This window comes from Maylandia zebra, linkage group LG2 (genome assembly GCF_041146795.1).
Source record: "Maylandia zebra isolate NMK-2024a linkage group LG2, Mzebra_GT3a, whole genome shotgun sequence".
NCBI classification, from domain to species: Eukaryota; Metazoa; Chordata; class Actinopteri; order Cichliformes; family Cichlidae; genus Maylandia; species Maylandia zebra.
In genome coordinates this window covers 1,449,193-1,457,113 of record NC_135168.1, presented here as the reverse complement: position 1 = coordinate 1,457,113, position 7,921 = coordinate 1,449,193, and the positions used below count along the sequence as shown (strand labels likewise).

At 41.2% G+C, this 7,921-nt stretch overlaps 1 long non-coding RNA gene across 1 annotated transcript; it reads left to right on the top strand.

Annotated features, from left to right (window-relative positions):
- The first annotated feature begins 6,105 nt into the window (after positions 1-6,105).
- On the top strand, positions 6,106-7,428 carry LOC143420287 (uncharacterized). Its single transcript, XR_013100106.1, has 2 exons — positions 6,106-6,269; positions 6,650-7,428. It is a non-coding gene; the product is annotated as an uncharacterized LOC143420287 (long non-coding RNA).
- The last annotated feature ends 493 nt before the right edge of the window (positions 7,429-7,921 follow it).

Sequence of the window (7,921 nt, the reverse complement as noted above, 5' to 3'; positions counted from 1 at the left end):
GTCTGCTCTGTGTGTCTCCAGCAATGCAGAAACAAGTTCCTGTGTTTCTTTTCTTTTTGCAAATGAAGCAGAAACACAAACACACCATCATTGTTATTCCAGTCACAGCAGCTGACAAACAGCCATTTCCAAAAAACCCCACCACATAATGAGATGTGAAACATAATAAGCAGACTTGGCACTAGGCAATTTCAAAATGCACCATCTGATGTATTTATTTCTCTCTCTCTCTCTCTCTTTCTCTCTCTCTCAGTTTTCTTTGTGTTGTTGTTTCATCCATTTTACCCTCTGCCTCCCTGCCTCTTATTTTCTGTGTGCCAGACACTGTGTCCATGAGGTAGCCATCCTTCACCTTTCAGAAACTTGAATCAATCAGGGGGTCTTTCCTCACTTTATTTCATACTCACGATAACAAAAAGTATCAAAATGCACAGAGTATAACCAGCATCTAATTCTAAGCTCTGATGTTACTGCATGCAGCATTATGGAGGTTTTATTTCATCTGATAAGTAATTCAAACTTTGAAAAATGACATCTGCTTATATATACATATGACAAAGTGTTTGCCTCTTCCTGATTTCCTATGTTTTTGTATGTTTGTCACACTTTAATGTTTCATGTCAACAAGCAAATTTAAATATTAAACAAAGATAACACAAGTAAACACAAAATGCAGGTTCGAAATGAAGGTGTTTATGATTAAGGGGAAAAAATAATCCAAACCTACATGGCCTGCGTAAAAAAGTCTTTTGGTGCCTATCCCAACTACTGGCCAATAACCTGCCTCAGCACCACATGGAAGCTCATGTCTTCATCATAGCAGCTAAGATGAACACATGGCTCAATACATGAGCGGGGCACAGAAAGGGATTGACAAGAATACCAAAACACCAGCTACTGGTAGATAGAACAGTCAATGCAAGACCAGGCTGACCAACCTGTGCACTGCCTGGATTGATTACAAGAAGGCCTATGACTCAATGCCCCACACCTGGATCCTGGAATGCCTAGAGCTGTATAAGATCAACAGGACCCTGAGAGCCTTCATCAAGAACTTGTAGCGTACAACACTAGAGGCCAACTTCAAGCCCATAGCACAAGTCACCATCAAGTGCAGGATCTACCAAGGAGATGCTCTGTTCCCACTGCTGTTCTGCATGGGCCTGAACCCCCTCAGTGAGATCATTGGCAAGACTGGCTACGGATACCGACTACAGAACGGAGCAGTTGTCAGCCACCTCCTGTACATGGATGACATCAAGCTGTATACCAAGAGTGAACGAGACATCGATTCACTGATCCACACTACCTGGAGAAGTGTAGTCGGATGATAACAAAGAGAGGGAAGGTAGTCAGAACTGAGGGGATCGAGCTACCAGAAGGCAACATTGCAGACATAGAGGAGAGCTACAAGTACCTGGGGATCCCGCAGGCGAATGGGAACCATGAAGAGGCCGCCAGGAAGGCTGCAACCACCAAGTACCTGCAGAGGGTCAGGCAAGTCCTGAGGAGTCAGCTGAACGGTAAGAACAAGATCCGGGCTATCAACACCTACGCCCTGCCTGTGATCAGGTACCCTGCTGGGGTAATAAGCTGGACAAAGGAGGAGATAGAAGCCACTGACATCAAGACCAGGAAGCTCCTGACTATGCATGGAGGGTTTCACCTCACGTCCAGCACCCTGAGGCTGTATGCAAGGGGAAGGAAGGAAGCTGGGGACTGGTTAACCCTAACACCAACCCTAACCTCCTAGACTCAGAGAAGAGCCGGAGAAGATGTAGATGGTGAAGGTAACAGTTGTAATCGGAGCACTAGGTGCAGTACCTCCAAAGGTAGGCGAGTGGCTCCAGCAGATCCTGGGAACAACATCGGAGATCTCTGTCCAGAAGAGCACAGTCCTAGGAACAGCTAAGACACTGTGCAGGACCCTCAAGCTCCCAGACCTCCGGTAGAGGACCGGAGCTGGAAGGATAGACCGCCTGCAGAGGCAAGAGGGGAATGATGATGATGGTATAGATAGATAGATAGATAGATAGATAGATAGATAGATAGATAGATAGATAGATAGATAGATAGATAGATAGATAGATAGATATTGTTATTGATATATATATATATATCCTCTTTCACCCCTGCAGGGCGGTCTTTATCATTCAAGCTCGGGTCCTCTACTAAGCGGAACAGACACCAGAAACCCAAGAAAGAGAAGCAAGAGGAGGAGCCATCAGCCACCCTGCACCGTATGTACCACTGGCAGATAGAGGAAGAGTCTGACATCCAGAAATCCAAGGTTCGATTCCCAACCACTGCGTCACTGTTTGTTACAGTGTGGGGTTTCCCAGCTGTAGACCAGTCAGGGTGCCCACACTGACACTGCAAAAGCACCAAGAATGTGTATGTGAGCATCAGAATTGAACCAAATGAGAGAAAATGAAGGAAGTGCCCTGGTCTGATGAATCACATTTTCTTTTACATCATATGCATCGCTTACCTGGGAAACACGTAGCATCAGGATGCACAATGGGAAGAAGGCCGAAGCAGTGTCATGCTCTAGTCAATGTTCTTCTGGGAAACCTTGGGTTCTGTCATCCATGCGGACGTTACATTGACATGTAACATTGACCTAAGCACTGTTGCAGACCATGTACACCCTTTCATGGAAACTGTATTTCTCTTGAAGCTGGAGTTTCAGTGTTGACTTACCCTTCTAGTCTCAAACTAATCAAGGATCTATGGGATGTGCTAGACAAATAACCCCGATCCATGGGGAGGGCCCAGCTCACAACCTACAGGACTTAAAGGATTTGTTGATAACATGTTGCTTAGCACCTGTCAGGGCTCATTTGGCGGTAAAGTTGGGACCAGCAAGATGTAAAAATGATTAATAATGTAATTTCTCAGTGCAGAGATATGTTTTTGTGCAAAATTATCTTATGAACACACATAAACATGTAACTGCTTTTTGTTTTCATAGCATAATGCAGTTTACGATAGGAACAGTAGTACTAGGCTTCACATACAACACCAGGTCAATTATCAGGCACTGTCTTATCTGAAAGACCTCAAAGTACCATATCTTTTGATATTTTTTCATAAAGTATATAGTTATTGCTGGAACAGGTGATCCAGAATCCTCCTTAGTTATGCCACAATAGGCCTAGGCTGATTGGGCTGCCCCATGATGTTTGGACACACCTACCTCTGTGGCCTCATCCTTCAAAGGCCACAAAGGATTTGAAGGGCCACGGCACACTGTCACCTAGCATCATTATCAATATTATCTAACAAAATAAAACAATGACGGTCTGGAAAAAACAAGAATTACATTTTTTTGTTGACAGTATGTGACAATGGTATACATTTTACAAATTATACATCCAAAGTATCTTTAATCATATTTATTTAATTACATTTATGTGAAATCATGCACGATGGGAAAAACATAATTATGAACACAGGCCTGTATTCATAGTGTCTTGCACATAAATTCAACAACCTTCACCCATAGTTCACAGCAGCCACGGCATCGCACATTCGAGAGTGTCTGCTGTAGAGAGTGATATTATACCCCTTATGTCAAACTGAGTGATTTATGGCCCCCCTAATTGATTTATGACCCCTAATAAATTATTCATGAGCTCCGGAAGTAGGAAGTAATTAAGTAATAAAAATATGATATTCCTAAAAATATGATATTCATAAAAATATGATATTCCTAAAAATATGATATTCATAAAAATATGATATTCCTAAAAATATGATATTCATAAAAATATGATATTCATAAAAATATAATTGATTATTTAGAAAGTTTCTTATATATCAAAAAATAGCATTCTTTTATTTCTTTAAGCAATTAAATTTTTATTTTTATTTTTTTATGCTCAAAAAACGCCATCTGGTGGCGGGTCAGTGTGTGTGTGTGTGTGTGCGCGCGCGCGCCCGAGGCTGTGTGTCTGGGCGCGCGGGGGCGCGCCCGTGTCTCCGGACCGTGCTCTCTCGGGCTCCGTGCTCATGTGTTTAAAAATGTATTAAACCATATTAAAATTGTTTAGTTAAACTTGTGTTTTTGTAACGTTCAGTATGGCCACAAACACATGCTGCATGCCTTGGGGGAAAACTTTATTTCGATTTATATGCATTTGTAGATTTAGAATAAAACTCATACTCAGAAAAAACTCGCGATCCCCTAACCCTCCTTAGATACATAAGCAGGGAAAACTCCTTAAAAAACCCTCCGCGTTTTCTCCAAAACCCTACAATAACTTGTTAGGGTACCCCCTCTATTCCCAAAACCTTATATTCGATAACAGGGGAAATCCTGAAAAAATCCTTAGTCTTTTTTCTCAAATTCAGCGCCCCGCGGCTCCCTTCATGCTCAGCCAAACAAAGCCAAAACTCCTTTAAAAAAAAATTCTCCGCGATTTCTCCAAATCCCTAGAATAACTTGTTAGCTACCCCTCTATTCCCAAAACCTTATATTCGATAACAGGGGAAATCCTGAAAAAATCCTTAGTCTTTTTTCTCAAATTCAGCGCCCCGCGGCTCCCTTCATGCTCAGCCAAACAAAGCCAAAACTCCTTTAAAAAAAAAAATTCTCCGCGATTTCTCCAAATCCCTAGAATAACTTGTTAGCTACCCCTCTATTCCCAAAACCTTATATTCGATAACAGGTGTAACCCATATCAACTACTCCCTGTCACATGACCCACGTCAGCTGATTTGAGGTCCCTCTTCTGATTGGCTCCTCCCACGTCGCGGCAACTCTGAAAACCGGCTGTGGAGGGATACTTCCGGGTTCGACTCCTGCTGTGGCTGTGAGCTTATGGCATTTAGAACGGTGTTGGAAAACAAAGCGTTTTCTCCCCTCAATTCATCTTTAAACTCAGCGGTAAGTGTCCTTAATATCTTTCAACTTTTGGTTGTCAGTAACCAGCCGATCGTTTTCGCGATTAAAAAATGACTTTGTGCGGCAGCGCTCCCACCGCAAGCAGAACTCCGGTTCAAAAACCGCTGTTTTTGAACACTTTTATTTACTTAAGCATGTTAATGGGCTTACTTTGAAACAAAGTGCGATTGAAAGATTATTGTTATGTGTTGCCTTGAATTCGGCTATGCTGTCTGTTAGACAGTTGTTTTTCTTTATTGTTGTTTTTGTATTGTTTGTAGCGAACGCTACTGGAATGTATAGATTAAGCTACGTAGCCAAGATGATTAATGATTTAACTGTTTTACATTGATTGATGATGATTTATGGTTTGCATTGTTACCTAGACATGCAGAAGAATATACTTGTTTACCGGTAAACTGAATCGAACTTGATGTGCTAATGGACATTTTTCTGACCTACAGGTCAGGTTTTTTTTTCCCCTTTGAATTGATCTTCTTCATATTGAAGTGGCGAGCCGGTAGGACCATTCTTTGTTTTCCCCTCTTTTCCCCCACTTAGCCGTCTTTGGATTACGGACATATTTCCCCCTTGTATGAAGCTGGACCCTAAGGAGGAATACCTTAAAAGTGAACTTTAAAAAAAAAAAAAAGGACTCTTAGCAAAAGGACTCTTGCACAGAAAAATCACAGCACTGATTTATTATTTAATTGTGGACATTTACGTTGTGTGTTGTGTTAATTATTTTGTTCCATTTCCCCTTTCCCCTATTTATTCAATATATTTTTGGTACAAGACATTGCAGTTTTTGGTCTCATCATTCACACCATCTGGGCTCCATAAAGAACTATTTCTTCTGCGCGTCAGTCAGTAAATTCATCCATTGACATAAACTAGTCCTTAAATAACTTAGCGTTACACAGGGAAAATCCTTAGTCTTTTTTCTTCAAAAACTTCCCTCTTACTAGCAACCTCTAAAATTCAACGCACACTCTAAGTTCTACCTCGCTCTTAATCTCCGATCCACAACTTCTTGCAGAGCACAATTTTTTCCTGCTTGTTCGCTCCCCGCTCTGCTCCCGAATGCGCTGCTTACCTCGTTCGAAATTTGCGCCGGAGACCAACTCCCCCCCCCTTACTTCGCCCCGCTGCCAATCACATAACTATTGCACCGCTCCCTTCGCACCCTGGTTAGCCAATCCGCTCCAGGTCCGATTTTTATGATCTCCCGCTCAGGTTAAGACTACCCCCGAGCTCCCAGAAGACCCCTGCCTTCAGCCATATCAACAACTGGAACCGCTCAGACTGCTTGCGAGTTCGCATAGGGAGCGGCCGATTTCAACAGCAACTTGCGTCTCTTTCCTTATCCGCATATCATTCGGTAAGTGTTAATCTTCCTCTCTAACTACATTTTTGCATTTTCCTTTTTACCATTCTGTCAATCCTTTCATTTAAAAAAATAAATAAATATCACAATGGTTTGTAACAGGTACAATACACCATCCATCCATCCATTCGCCTCCACTTATCCTTTTCTCAGGCTCGCGCGGTGCGCTGGAGCCTATCCCACGTACAATACACTTTAAAATATATATAAGCTCCACTTTTAACTCCCGTAAAAGTTTATACATTACATGTCTACATCACCTATCATGGCCTCATCGGGTATCTCATATCATCTTGTTATTGTTATGTTATGCTCCTTTGATATTTTGCTAGTTTGCGTGTTTTAAAACTCTTTGTTTTTCTTTATATTTTTAGACCCAGATGTGTTAACCTGATCCCTGCGAAACACCAGCTCTGCGTGGATTTTGACCGCGAGTGACCGGATGTTGTTTCTGGCCTGAGGTTGCCTGAAATGCCGTGAGGCTCGTTTGAAAGATTGCGCCCGAGACCAACTCCGCCTCCAAGGCATGCCTACCTTTAGCTGCCACCAGTGAGATATCAGAGCCGGGCTCCACATATCCAATCAGGAGCACGAGCAAGACAGCTTTTGCAGACTCTCCAGAAATATACAAGTCCTTACCAACTGCTCTGCAACCCAGTGTTTCTGGTCCCCTCACTAACATCGCTTTTTGAGATATTTTTTATGAACCACCAAAAAAGCAATTTTACCCCACAGTACAGAAGACTGGGTCTGAGGGCAGCAGCGGGGACAAATGATTGTAATGAAGCGACGGACATTTCATGGCTGGTCTTGCATAATCGTGAGTTATTATGTCATATGGTGATAAGTACATAGTTTTGCAAGAGGCATACAAGCACTGTGGAAAAAGTAATCATAAAACTGTTTTTGTGAACACCCTACGTTATGCTTTAAAAAATGTGATACATGTAATGTGATCATCAAAGAACATGATTTTTTTTTTTAAAAAAACTTTTATTCTTATGCTTTTAAAGTATGCCAGATTATCTTAAAACACTTATTTGTATGTTATAATGTTTTTCTTACACCATGTGTAATTTTTATAGACACCTTATTCATTGTATCAATGTGTAATTATGTATCTTTTGATAAATAAATAAAATATTTAATCTTGTATTTGTGTACTTTCTGGTGATTCAATAAAAAATTAGTCACATATCGCTCTGATAAACACAGATGGCTGAAAGAAATGTTTGATGGAACAAAGGAAACAAGTGTCTTGCTGCTAAACTTTTAAGTCACCATGGTTTAAATGAGAAAGTCTGTATGTAAAACATGAAAAACTCCATATCAGTGATATCTACAAAGGTGTACTCATTTCTTTGTAATGGTACTTTACTGTTCCAATGAAACAAAAAGAAAATCTCATTTTTAAAGTACATTTTTCGGCCATCCTGACCTATTTTCAGGGGCAAGAATGTTGATGTTAGACTGTGTTTTAAATCAGGTTGTGATCTTAAACTAACTATCACAGCACTGATTTCAGTTGTAATCTCAATTAGAATCCCAATTTGGCTTTTCTCCAGTCAGTGTTATGGTGAAATTTAACTTGTTCTTTTGTGTAATTGCACATGGCCCAGCAAAGGACCCCTTAGTAAGCTGTACAG